We start from the raw sequence: 14,048 nt of genomic DNA, 5'->3' as shown, positions 1-14,048 counted from the left end.
TGATTTAATGAGCTTATTGCTAGTTTTCATTTAGGGGATACTTTTTTTCCAGCATGGTCATGAAAAATGTCAGAAGATACACAGAGCTTTAGGTAGGATTATTTCCATTAAAGTTAATGGCTATGCTTTGTGATTCAGAATATAAGCATCTTAATCATTGCAATAAATATTTGTAATAATCACTGCAGTAATCATTGCAATAAATGTTTGTAATAAAATCCACTTTAGCTCATTTTCTTATTTATTTTCCCTTCCCACTTTTATTTGTTACCCTTATATTATACCCTTTAGGGATTGTATGTCTGTAAATATTCAAAGGAAACCTTAATGTATCACATGTTTTACATACTATTATTTACTGAGTTATTCTAGAAATTTAATTAAAAATGTAAAATATCTTCAAAGAGTATTTGGAAAAGTGAGTATTCATACATTAAAAAATATATTGCTTAGGGAAGAAAAAACAACCTGACTAAACAAAGATGTGAGGGGACCAAACTGCTTTTGGGTAGATGTGACAGAAACAAACTCCAATTAGTATGTCATAAATAAATGGAGTTAAATTTAAATGTAACGGTCAATGGTTTAATGGAAAAAATAACTATGGCACTAGGATTTATAAAGAGAACCATAGCATGAAGGAACTGAGTTTCTATTTTTATAATGACTATTCATCAGATTTTATACCAAAGTTATTACAGATTTGGGTTCTACAATTGCTTTGTAATATGGGGAATTTACTATGAGAGTCAAAGGACAATCCATTTACAGCTTAATCCTGAGGAAAAACTTCTTGGGTTAAAAATCACAACCAAATGGGTCTAGTGGCAAGATTGGGATGGTCACCCAGAGCTGATATAGCAGTTAAATCTTAAAAAAAAAAAATTTGTTTGAGAGAGATAGGGTGCATGTGAGTGAGAGGCAGAGAGAGAAAGGGAGAGAGAGAAAGAATCCCATGAGGGGCAGAGAGACAGAGAGAGAAGTGAGGCTCACCTGAAGCAGAGCTTGAGTTCACCCAGAGTGGGGCTCAAGCTCACCAGATGTGGACTGGAACTCAGGGATCCATGAGATCATGACCTGAGCCGATGTCAGATACTTAGTGACTGAGCCACCCAGGCACCTTCACTCTTTTAAAATTAGTGATTCCTTTTATCTCAGGAATTTCTCATTCCTCTAGCATTTAAAAGTATAGATGTTAGGGAGGGTCACATCAACACTTCTGGAGATCAGAGATTATATTACTTGCTCGGTGGCCTGAATCGTTTTTTTAAAACTGAATTCTAACTGCTGTGCAAAATCAATAAAACTTGTTTATTAATTAGCTAGCAATATTGAATGCCTGCCAAGGGTCATAAACTGTATGGTGGGTTATACACTGTATTAGTTATCTATTGCTGGGTAACAAATAATCCCCAAATTTCATTGCATAAGATAACAAACATTATCTCCTAGTTTCTGTGGGTCATGCATCTATGCATGACTTAGATGTGTGCTTTTGCCACAAAGTCTAACAGGACTATAATAAAAATGAAAGCCATGGCTATGATCTCTTCTAAAAGCCTGACTGGAGGAGGATACAATTTCAAGTTTGTTTATGTGGTCATTGTCAGGATTCAGTGCCTCATAGACTTTTGCGCTAAGGTCTCAGTTCCTTTACTGGCTATTATTGGCTGGTGCCATATGAGTCTCTCCGCAGGGCAGCTCACAACTTAGTAGCTCCCTCCATCAGATCAAGTGAATAGGTGAGGTAAGAGAGGGCATCACATCAGAGGCCACACACAGTCTCTTGAAAGCACTACACCATTATTTTTGCCATATGCTATTCATTAGGAAAGTGAATCACTAGGTCTAGCCCACACTCAAGAGGAGGGCATATTATACAAAGGCATGAATACCAAGGTGTGGGGCTCATTGGGAGCCATCTGAGAGTTTGTTTCACCATTTGTAGATGGAGAAATAGAGAGTTTTAATGACATTTTCAAGCAAAATAGATAGCAAATTTAGGAGCTGGAATCAAATTGAGGTGTGATTAATTTCAAAGCCCAGAGTGTTTACATTGCAAGCCTGTGGTAATGAAACAATAAGAAAGAGAATAAGGTGGAGGATTTATGCTTGATATGAAACTCGTAAAATTACATGGGGCATTGGTCCAAGGTTAGGCAAGTAAATCAAAGGAAAAAGCCCCCAAATAGACCCACACATATATAGTCACTTGGTTTCTAATACTGTTGGCACGTCAGAGCAATAGACTAAGCAGTGACTTTTCAACAAATGGTACTGAGTTAATTAGACACCCATATGAAGCAAAGTGAATTATGCCACACACAAATATTAATTTGTAAAGAAAAATGTGTACAGTAAAACACTAATCTTTTAGAGGGAAGTATAGGAAACTGTCTTCATGAATTGGGAAAGGCAAAGATTTCTTTAAAGTGACACCAAAAGCACTAATCATAAAAATAAATTGTTGTATCTAGACTACAATAGAATTAAAAACTTCTATTAATCCAAAGACACCACCAGAAAGTGAAAAGACAAACCACAAAGTGAAGAAGAGATTTAAAACATTTATCACTGACAACATATTTGTGTCCAGGATATATAATGAATTCCTTACAAATAAATGTGAGTGCAAAAGAGAGCCTGACTTAAAAAAAGTGAGCAAGAGAATTGAGCAAGCAGAATATGATACCCCAATGGCCAGTAAATAGATCAAAAAGAAGAATTAACTTTCACAGCAATAAGAAAAAGTAAATTAAAACTACAATGAGATATAACTATATACCTATAGGATGATTAAAGTTCAGCAGAATTAAACTTTTAATCACAAGTCTTTGCAAGGATGTGAAGCTGGTGGGAACATAACTTAGTGCAATGTCTTGAAAACCCTTCAGCATTATCTACTAATGGTAGGCATATATTACCCTATGACCTAGAAATTCTGGGTTTATTCCAAACCCAAATGGAACAAAATAAATATCCAAGAATCTGCCTATTAGTCTAATTTTAATAGACCCAAAATGGAAACAACCCAAATGTCCATAAGCTGTAGAATAGGCAATGATACAACAATGAGAAAATACAAACTACTGCTGTTCAAAACAACACGATGACTCTACAAACATCAATAGGATATAAAAGAATATGCTCTATGTGATTCCATCTATATAAAGTTCAGTAAGGGGTGCTGGCATTGGAGAAAAAGATGACTTAGTTAATGGATATCTAGTAAGATATTTGAGAGGACAGGTTTCTAAGCATAGAAGTAGAAGAAAAGAAGTAGAAGTAGAAGAAAAATTAGGTCCACTAGAAAAAGTACTGTTAAAGAAAACAACAGACAACAGACCAAATTAATGAATGGAAGAAAATTAATTTGATAAAAAAATAAGCATTAAAACATTTCCTTTTCATTTAAGCACTTGATGCATTCTGAGTTTTGTCACTTGAAACAGTAGTATTTTAAACTGTCTTGACCTCAAATTTTGTCACTTGAAACAGTAGTATTTTAAACTGTCTTGATCTCTCTCCTTTGTAGTGGTAAATTTTTTATCCACAAAGACTAGTCTGATGAATACACCTGGAGATTTTAAAAAATTATCTAAAATGTTTACAGAGCAAATTAAATGAAGTAAATCTAAAATTTTAGGCCACACTAGTTTTTAAGGACAATTGTACAGTCCTAAGACTTCAGAGCAAAGTTTTTAGTAAATTTCACCAACACAAGTATCTAGACAAGGCATAGAAAGGGTTACAATGACTATAGCATACAACATTACCTTTTGTACATATGTAATGGGTTATTATGGGATGGCTCTTTAATATGGAAATTTTAAATCATTTCTAAACAGAAAACTGGATGCTGGCAATGTTCTCCCATGTTTTAAATATTTCTGAAAATACATTTCTTTAATTAGAGCATTAGATAATTGTCATTCAGTAGTCTGATTCTATAACACCTCTGCAACTCTCTCTTTCTATGTGAAAACTTATACTGTGGCTTAGCAAAAGAAAAAAAACACATTTAATAGCTAGCAATTAAAAATTCCTATTTGCATATGGCATTTTATCTGAATGAGGTTGACGTGATTGTGTACATAATTATTATTTAGGATCCTGCAGAGCATCCTAAAAGTGAGGGCATACATTACTTCATTCCTGATGTAGAGTCAGAGACGGCAGCAGGGAAAACTTTCTCTGTTACAGTCATCTTAAGTCTGGCTAAACATAGAAGAGAGGAGCCTCTTAATTCTTCCGCATTTCATTTCCAAATATCAATTCCTTTTCATGAAATCACTGACTTACTCTAGAGGAGAGCTCATCTCTTTGATTTGTTTTATTTATTGTAAGTATACATAGTACCTTGGAATAAGCTGTCTGTCACATGCAAGACATCTAGAGCCACATTGTCTTTAAAGCTCATGTCAATATAACTAGCATTGCATTTATGAGGTGAATGTGTGGAATGGACTGAGAGTCTGACACCTGGTCTCCCATCCTGACCATCATCTAGCTATGTCCACAGAGCAAATCAGTTAACGTCCCTGAGCCTTATTTTTCTCATACATTAAATAAGAGCGCATTTAAACAGTTAAAAGTTTTTATCTTGCTTTTTAAAATGATGTGGCAGCTGTGTGATGAACAGTCTTTATAACTAAAAGGGCAAAAATTACGTGGAGGCCCACGGCTCGCTAGACTCCTGTAAGAAAATGGAGAGAACATTAAAGCATTGGCCCAGAGTCAGGCGACAGAGTTGAGTACCAGCTCTGTTGTTACTAGCTTTTGAACGTGGGGAAAGTCACCATCCTTTTTGATTTGTTTTGTTTTGTTTTGTTTTAAATGTTTATTTATTTTTGAGAGAGAGAGAGGGAAAGAAAGAGAGTGAGAGTAACCAGGGTAGGGAAAGAGAGAGACAGAGAATCCCAAGTAGGCTCTTCACTGTCAGTGCAAAACCCAAGTGGTGGGGCTTGAATTAATGAACCGTGAAATAATGACCTGAGCTGAAATCAGGAGTCAGTCACTTAACAGACTGAGCCACCCAGGCGCCCCGTCACTACCCTTTTTAAAACTTTAATTTCAGTCTCTTTAAAATTTCCACTTCTAGGAAGATTCACTATTCATATCATAGAGCAGGCTCCCCAAAATTGGTAGCTTGATAGAACATACTTACAAGTGAGAACACTGACTTATTATCCTGCTATTATTCCCCAAAGTGTTTTTGAGGAATTTGGATAATCCTTACTAGGTTTGCACTCTTTGGCATCTTAACTTACCTTCATGGAGAGGAACCAGAGTCTTCCTTCTTTTGATTTGAATTGCTACATCTTCAGTTTCCATATTTGGTGAATATATCTGGTACCTAACTCCCTCTTGCCTTGTGATAGCACATTCAGTGATGAGCAACATTTTGGGTTATCCACGTTTCTCCTGGAAACAGCCTCAGGACTGTTCTTCCATGTAATTTGTATATGGTTTGTGATATATTCAGCACACATTTTAAATATAAAAAAGACTAACTGAAAGCATAAACCAATTAACTAGCAGAAACCTATGGTAAATGTGCTAGAAGCCAGGACTGTAGCAAGGGGAGTTATTGGAAGTGATGCTTGGTTTGAGATACCGGTCACTCAGCCTGCAGACAATCACAGTTTCTGTCTCTTATTTAAATTCTTGTGAGATAATCTGATTGCTGTCACTCAGCCAATAGACTGGATGCACTCCAGTCAGAGTCCAACACTGGAAAAACAGCTGTGGTATAAGTGGTAGAGTTAAATATCAGAAACAAGGCCATCTGAGATGCCTAAGAACAATGGATGGGATGGTGTCCAGCAAAAGGGGCCATGAATGGGGTGTTCTCAGGAAAGGGTTCATTAATATGCCTTAATGTGCCCACAGTCATCCAGCGGAGCCCAAAGATAAAAGATGTTTATGGTGTTTTCCCAAAGCCAAAAAACAAAAATACTAAGAATTGCTAACTGTACAATTATCGGTGACCTGCAGATTGCAAATTTTAACTCTAAGATTGCTTGTGTTTTTAGGGTTTAGACTGCAAATTATTGCCTACTGTAGTCATTCTCTGCTATGCCATACAATGTGCTATTACTGTTTATATTTTTCTCATCTAATTCAGTTCATCATGTAAGACATTGAACACATATAAATACATTTCTAAGTTAAGGTTTATCTGAGTCTAAAATCTTCTGGGTTTTTTCCCCCCCACAGGGCTTATAATTTTGAAAAGTCAAAACTACTTAGACTTTAAAAAAGCAGAGCTAAAACTCAAGGGGATTAAATATATCTCAATCATTCTTAAACCAAAGTCTAATTTAAGATAATACTCTAAGTGGAAAATATTACTTATTTTGATAATTTTACCAATTTTCATGCTTTTTAGCACTGGTTGGATTTTGAGATCCGAAAAAATAAAATGAAGGAAACTGTTTTCTTAGGATAGCTGCATAACAATGAACTATATATGGTATCATCAAAATGTTGGCTTCCTTTATGTGAATGTAGAACTGACCTAAACAAGTCAAATCAAAAGGCTAAAAAACTATTTTCTCATACTACCAGCTGCCAATTATTGTACGATTTCCCGATTGCCCCTTTAAAGGGAAGCAGAACAGAGTTTTAAAGCAAAGGAGAAAGGATGCTAAAAGAAGCAGGGTTGGAGGGGTGGGGGGTGGGGGTAGGGGTGGTGCTGCTGCTGTTGTAAGCTTGGACAACCCGAGTCTTCCCACCCTTGGTCATGCTCTAGGGAAGGGCTTATGGTGGAATGTCACATCACCAGGAAAGTGGGCTGTGCTTGTCACCACTTTAAAGCCTTGGCCAGTCCCAGAGTTGGCTCTAAGTGAGGCATTTCTTGAGCATGGAGGGGACTGGTTTCCCACACCAAATTTGCAGCTTCAATCCCCTCCTCACATGCCCCCCCCCCTACCACTGTATTGCCCTTTAAAAGAGAATAGTAATTCTAAATGTGTTTTTAAATATTTATTTATTTATTTTTGAGAGAGAGAGAGAGAGAGAGAGAGAGCGAGCGCACAGACAGGGGAGGGGCAGAGAGAGATACACACACACATAGAATGTGAAGCAGGCTCCAGGCTCTGAGCTGTCAGCACAGAGCCCAATACCAAGGCCTCGAAACCAGACTTTTTTTTTTTTTTTTTTTTTTTTTTTTTTTGCTGGAAAGAACTGCACAGCGTTTTACTCATGGACGCCCCGGGGTGTGGCGGGTCACTGGCCCAGGGAGAGGGTCTGCAGGGCAGTTTCACGTCTCTGGGGTTCCTGACCAAGGTCAGCACAGCGCCAGCACTTTCTGGGGCCTGGCACGGCCACCAAGCAAGGGGCCCGACCCTCTGCCGACACAGCAGGTCAGGAGCCGCTGCCATCGGGACACGGTCTTAGGAGCAGGGCCCTGCGGCCCTGGTCCCCTCTCACCTCAGCCTCAGCACAAGACGGAGGGGCCGCAGGGAAAGGTCTCTCCGCACGTTCTGGGCCTGCCGGAGTCACTTCCTGCTCCGTGGCGGCTGCCGCCTCCCCATCCGTAGGTGCTGGCAATCGGTCACCTTTGCTCTGGCCCCTGCCTGAGGCCGCCGCCGCCTCTTCCGAGCCCCTCTCCCAGCAGAACCCATGAACCGTGAGATCATGACTGGAGCCAAAGTCAGATGCTTAACCAACTGAGCCACCCAGGCGCCCAGAGAATAATAATTCTAAATGCCACCAACAAGCATGATGTTCCAGGGAATTTCTTTTTACTCATGTCCCTTAAACAAAAACAAAAGACTTAAATTGGATGACTTCAGAAAAACGTTGTAAGTTCATTAAAATAAATTTTTATATAAACCCAAACTCATAGTGCTGAATTCCTATTAGCTATTATATTATTGTTATAGACAATCTTTAAAATAAATCCTAATTTATTCCTCTTTTTTGTCTTTGAATTTTGACAGAATTCTTCATGCCTGGCTTTTTTAGGGGGGGAAAAAGACTTCTTTTGCCCTTAGAATAATATGTAACCAAACTTTTTCATGATTTTGCCTAAAGTTCAAATTACAGTAGTTCCATTATACCAGCACAGGGATAATCACTTCATTAGTAATGATTATTTAGATATTAATAGAAGTTCCCATCCCACAGATCCCTTTTGCAAATGTTTAGTATGATTTGCAACAATGTGTTACAAAATGTAGCTATATATTTTTTACTTACCTTAGAATTTAAGGGATGAGTCCCATGGAGATTTATGAGATCCTAAACGATGCAAAATTTATTGACGATCAGAAGAACATTATCTTAAGGAACTTCAACGCTCTTTTACTTCTGGAACCATTTTGATGTGTTGTAAATAGAAGTGTGTGTGTGTGTGTGTGTGTGTGTGTGTGTGCGCTCATCATTTATTTTCTTATGTTGTATTATTATGTGCCAAGTCAAGTTACATATTGAATTGGATACTAGTCTTAGGAAAAGTACTGTACTATGGTAGTAAGTGATTTTGTACCTTACAAATGGTAACTTTCATGGTATTATTGAAGAGTTTTCCTATGTCTGAAAATTTAAGTTATCAGATACTGAGAGGCAGAATTTCTTTTCCTTCTATTTTCTATTGATTTTTTTTCAAAAAAAACCCTCACTTTTGTAATTCAAGTTTCTCTTGCTCCCTCCATTTTCTTATTCCTTCTAGGAATAATTTGATGAAAAATGTGATCCAACGTTTTGCATACTAGAAACATTTTTCCTTTTGGGGGCAATCATTTTTCTTAATTCAAATAATCAAGACATTCAACTGGATACTTTTTTAAGTTGAGATATAAAAATGAAAACATACCATTTGTTAACTAGGAAGACATATTATTTAATTCTTTATCCTCTACTCATAAAAGATAGTTCTTTTGCTTTGGCCAATATCTTAATATATTTTTTTATGATGTTATGACTCATGACCTGAATTAAAAGAAATTCATGGGAAGAAAAACAACTAGAAAGTGAGAATATATGGTTGTTGTATTTCTAATATATTTTTAACATGTTACTTGCTAGAAGCAAAAGCCAAAAATCAAAACTTTCTTCTTTGAAAGTTGCTTAAAATAAAACGTTTCTATAAATCAAATTAGTACTTCAAAGGGGACCCCAGAATGATTGCATCGTACATGAATCCTGGAGTCATCCCTACATTGGTTGAAATGAATACTTATTGTATGAAAAATGTTTTGGAAAAATGTGAGAGAAAGATGCATTTTAGGGAGATACCTGACAAAGCCCTTAGCATTATGTGATCAAAGCTTCCCCTTAAATGCATTTTTATTCTGCCAATCCTAGCATATAAAATTTTAAATGTCTCTTTGCAGAACCAGTGAATTATATTTCCCCTTGTACTTTCTTTGGATATAAGATGACAAGAATATCAATTCTCCATAATGCCTGTTAGGGACCATCTCTGACACAGCTGTTTAGGTGGTATTAGTGAAAATTAGACAGTATTCTGCCATCCCTAGAAGTCAATCTGATTTAGGAAATCACTCCATGGCAGAGTAGTCTGTATTTATGACAGCAGAATTCTCTGAGCTCCCCTTTTACACCTTCTGGTTTCTAGTTTCTTGTGACATTTTTTGGAGAAAACGTAACAAGAACAAAATTCTTAGGAAATCTAAATAGTAAGTCTTCTTGAGAGGTTTCCTTTCTAAGGAACCAAGTGGCTTCTGGCGGAAGACCTTGTCTAGGCAGATTGCAATGAAGCCAGCTTGTGATAGACTGTTTTCTTTTGTCCCAGTGTTGCAAGAAATATGAACTAATGCTGGTGCTAATTCAGGAACAATTAGCAAAACAAACTGTTAAGTGTTCTATTTAAACAAGGAAGAGATTACAATGAAAGGAAGAAGTTCTAAGCCAGAGGGGACTCCACAAGGATAAACCTTTGTATATGCTTGGATGTTTAACACCCCACTTGCAAAGCAGATTTAGCACTTTAGGGACTATCTATTATTATATATACTTATAAATTAAATTGAATTATGGTTCTATTGATGCAGACGATTTGTCATCATTTAAGAATTAAGACTTTTGGCATACTTCTAATAAAAGCACAAGTTGCGCTCTCTGAAGTGGAAAGTTACAACATCTGATCATTGATTTTCTGCCTCTTGTTGAAAATAGATGAAGTCTGAGCTGCAATTGAAACATCAGTTCTCAGGAATTACATTTGGCTTCTCCAAGGGATGAGCACGTTTCACTCCATGTCTGGCTTTTCTCATTTCTTGTTAACACTTAAATATTCCTTTGTTAATTAAAGACTGGATATACTCAAGTATGCAAGTAGGCATGGAAAAATTGAGTGGAAACCAGACAGAAAATTAATATTCTCACAAAGAAGCCAGACACAAAGCGCAAGGAACTCCTCATGCATTGATTAGTTATAAGACTTATGGCAAGATATGCTTTGAAATATTGGTTTTCCTTATTATTTTCTAGTCCTCTATCATTTTCTTTGTGTTTTTCTGGGAACACTTGAGTAAACATAAACAGCCACAACAGAAAATCTATCCAACCCCGAACTGGTGACCTTGACAAGGTTTCTTAACTCAATATTTTGATCCATAATGAATACAATATTAAATAGGTTTCTTTTGTATAGTACATTTAAATTAGGGATTGGGATTCATAGGCAGCAGTATTATGTTCATTTTTATTGTTGGGATATTTCAGAAGATTCTGATATTCAGTGCATAAGTATAAGGATAATTTCAGAGAAAATTGGTGCTCTTGATCCACAGAAGTCCACATGCAGCCTTCTATAGTGCTTAATATGTTGCTGCAATTTAATATTCATAAAATTTTCTAAAATACTGAAGCATTTGAAAAGAGGGATGAAACTACAATATGACCTTCCATGTCTCTCATTTCATATATGAAGAAAAATGAGGCCTCCCCAGTCATTTGTTCTTGTCAACACCAGGAAAGTTGAAGTATCATTCAAATCACACATTCCTAATGCTCAAAGCACTTGCTAAAGGAAAGCAATCTTCTAACCAACCAACCAAGGACACTTTGGAAAGACATTATAATGATTACTTACTGCCATGTGAGCTTTATGCAGGTAACTTCAACTCTTGACCCAGGTTTCTTTATCTGTAAAAGAGAAATAAAAATTATCATAGAATCTACTTCATTTCACTAAATGAAATAAGGCCTATAAAGTTAGTTATGTACATAGTAGGTGTACTAGCTGTGATGATGATGATGATAAAGATCATGGGGGAAAAAGATATCTTCATATGAATGTGAAGGCCCCAGTCCCCACTTAATCTTGATTTATTGCTTTACTATGCTAATTAATGATTCATTAGAGGATTCTCTGTAAAGAGATACCTGTTTTATTCACTCTCCTATCTTCTACAATGTGTAACCCAAGTTTTTACTACAATGGATGCTTAAATTATAAATAAAAATGTGACTTTGTGCTAGTTTGAAAGTTTGACTATGGTACAAAACAAAGTTCGACTTTAAAGATCTTATTGGCTTTATTCCACAATTCATGAATCAGGCAGCACTCCACCTAAGAAACAAAAAGGAGCTCTGACGAGCTATTCAAAAAGGAAGATTTTTATAAGTACAAGGAGATGGGACAAGGAAGTTATTCTACCAAAATGCTAATGGGGGACAACAGGGGTCTACCAGCAGGATTACCTCACTAGTGCTGACCAGAAAATTCCAGACTGACTAGATACGATTACATTCCTGGGAGAGGCTGAAACTGCAATCAAGGTAGGTATTAAGTCTTAGTTTGGTGACATAGGCATGGCATGGGTGACTCCATTTGGGGCCTGTTGTCTCCTTTTTTTTACAACTACCTTTCTTTGGATTGGCGTTTTCACCTATCTACCCCACAGACATTCTCTATTTCTGCTTTGTTATCATCTTAGACATTTTTTCATACCTACTTTAAATTAATTCTGTGTCAAATTCTAAAGAAAAAAAGAGTTTATTCACCATATTCATCATATTCTTTATATGAGAGTATGTGCATTGCATTTTAACCCATTTGGCTGCAAAAAACATGCATGCTTTTTAAAATCAGGGTCAAGTGAAAGAGGCTGCAGTTGTCTGAATGAGAATGCATGACAAATGTAGGCCTTGGCTTATTAAATGTTTATTCTTTGGATGACTTTGTCTATCTGCAAAGCTAATTAAATTTAAATATTAAAGAGTAAATATTCTAGGGGTGCCTGGGTGGCTCAGTCGGTTAAGCGGCCGACTTCGGCTCAGGTCATGATCTCACGGTCCATGAGTTCGAGCCCCGCGTCGGGCTCTGGGCTGACGGCTCAGAGCCTGGAGCCTGTTTTGGATTCTGTGTCTCCCTCTCTCTGACCCTCCCCTGTTCATGCTCTGTCTCTCCCTGTCTCAAAAATAAATAAAAATGTTAAAAAAATTTAAAAAAAAAAAGAATAAATATTCTAAATATTTTATTAGCTCCTCATTGTGCAGATGATTGAAATGAAGAAGTTATATCCTACCTAAAGTATAGGTATGGTAGTGGTCATTAAAACTTCAATCAAGGGGCGCCTGGGTGGCTCAGTTCGCTAAGCATCTGACTCTTGATTTCGGGTCAGGTCATGATCTCATGGTTTGTGAGTTCCAGCCCCCCTGTCAGCACGGAGCATGCATGAGATTCTCTCTCTCTTCTCTCTGCCCCTCCCCCTCCTCAAAAAAAAAACTTTAAAAAACAGTAAAAAATTTCAATCAAAACAACTTTTTTAATAAGAACTGATCCACCTCTCCTTGTGTACAATATGACAATAGATGATGAAAAACAATATTTTTATTCTAAATCCCAATATATGGATAAAATCAAATGCCCAGTTTCTCTTGCTCTTCCTTTCCTATTCTCGAATACTTGCCTAGTGCAACAATATTGTAGGCTAAGAAAGAACACATCAGGGAGGAATTACCCTGTGTTCCCATTAAAGGATATTCAATCAACTCTCAATAGTTTATTAACAACAACTACCAGCACATGGTAATATTTACTGAATGTGTTCTGTGAGCAAAAGCTGCTGAAGGGTTAAAGAGGTAGAAATTTAATTTTCATAGTAGTTCAATGATATCTTCATTTATACATACGGAAACTGATTATAGAGAGATTAAGTGACTTGTCCAAGTTCATGCACACTGTAAATTGATTTGAACCTGAGCTGCATGTTTGTAAATGCAATCCACAAGGAACAGGCTGTCTAGTAGTGGAGGTAAAATATGCACATGAAAAGATGCCACAGATCGCCCAGGGGAATTTTGCTTAGCAGTGTCCCCAATGCGGGAAATACTTTGGTCCAGACCACTGAAGCCTAGGATTATTATATCGGACAACTCTCTTCTTTTTTTCCTCTTTGCAATTATACATAAAATTAATAATAATTAATAATTAAATAATTAAATAATTAAATAATTAAATAATTAAATTTAAAAAAGTATTTGCTAAAAACATTTGCTAAATATCTATGAATTCTATGTGGACATGATGATGCCTTCCTGGCTAGTCTACCTCCTTAGATTCCCTATATTTCACACAGTAAGGAAGATGTACCCATGGGAAATCCAATAAAGTGCTGAAGGAAGCCAGAGAAGGGAGAAGTTATTTCCAACCGGGAATTGTAAGAAAGATCTGTCTTCACAAGGAGATAGATCTGAGCAGAAATGGAAGGAAGGGTATTGTGGAAAATGGACATAGCAAAAGCAAATTACCTGTGTGATATACAACAATATCCATAGTTCCTTTGGAAAGAAACTTTTCCAGTGGTTGTCAGGCATTCCTGCAGATTTTGGATGCTATGACCCTTCTAAAAAATTTTGGAAGATGAAATGTTATTGTGTATGGAAATTCTGCAACTTCTAGTCCTTTTATAGGCTTGGAGTAGGTTTAGGGCCATTTACATCATTCGTGTCCCACAAGTAAGAAACAGAAACACGTAGCTGTGGTCCATGGGCCAGAAAGCCACTGCTGCTGCTAAGACAGGAAGCATGGGCAAAGCCAGCCTAGCTACCTCTCCACATTTGGGATGCTA

The sequence above is a fragment of the Panthera tigris genome, chromosome B1, assembly GCF_018350195.1.
Source record: "Panthera tigris isolate Pti1 chromosome B1, P.tigris_Pti1_mat1.1, whole genome shotgun sequence".
NCBI lineage: Eukaryota > Metazoa > Chordata > Mammalia > Carnivora > Felidae > Panthera > Panthera tigris.
Note: the sequence above shows the minus strand (reverse complement) of the source record.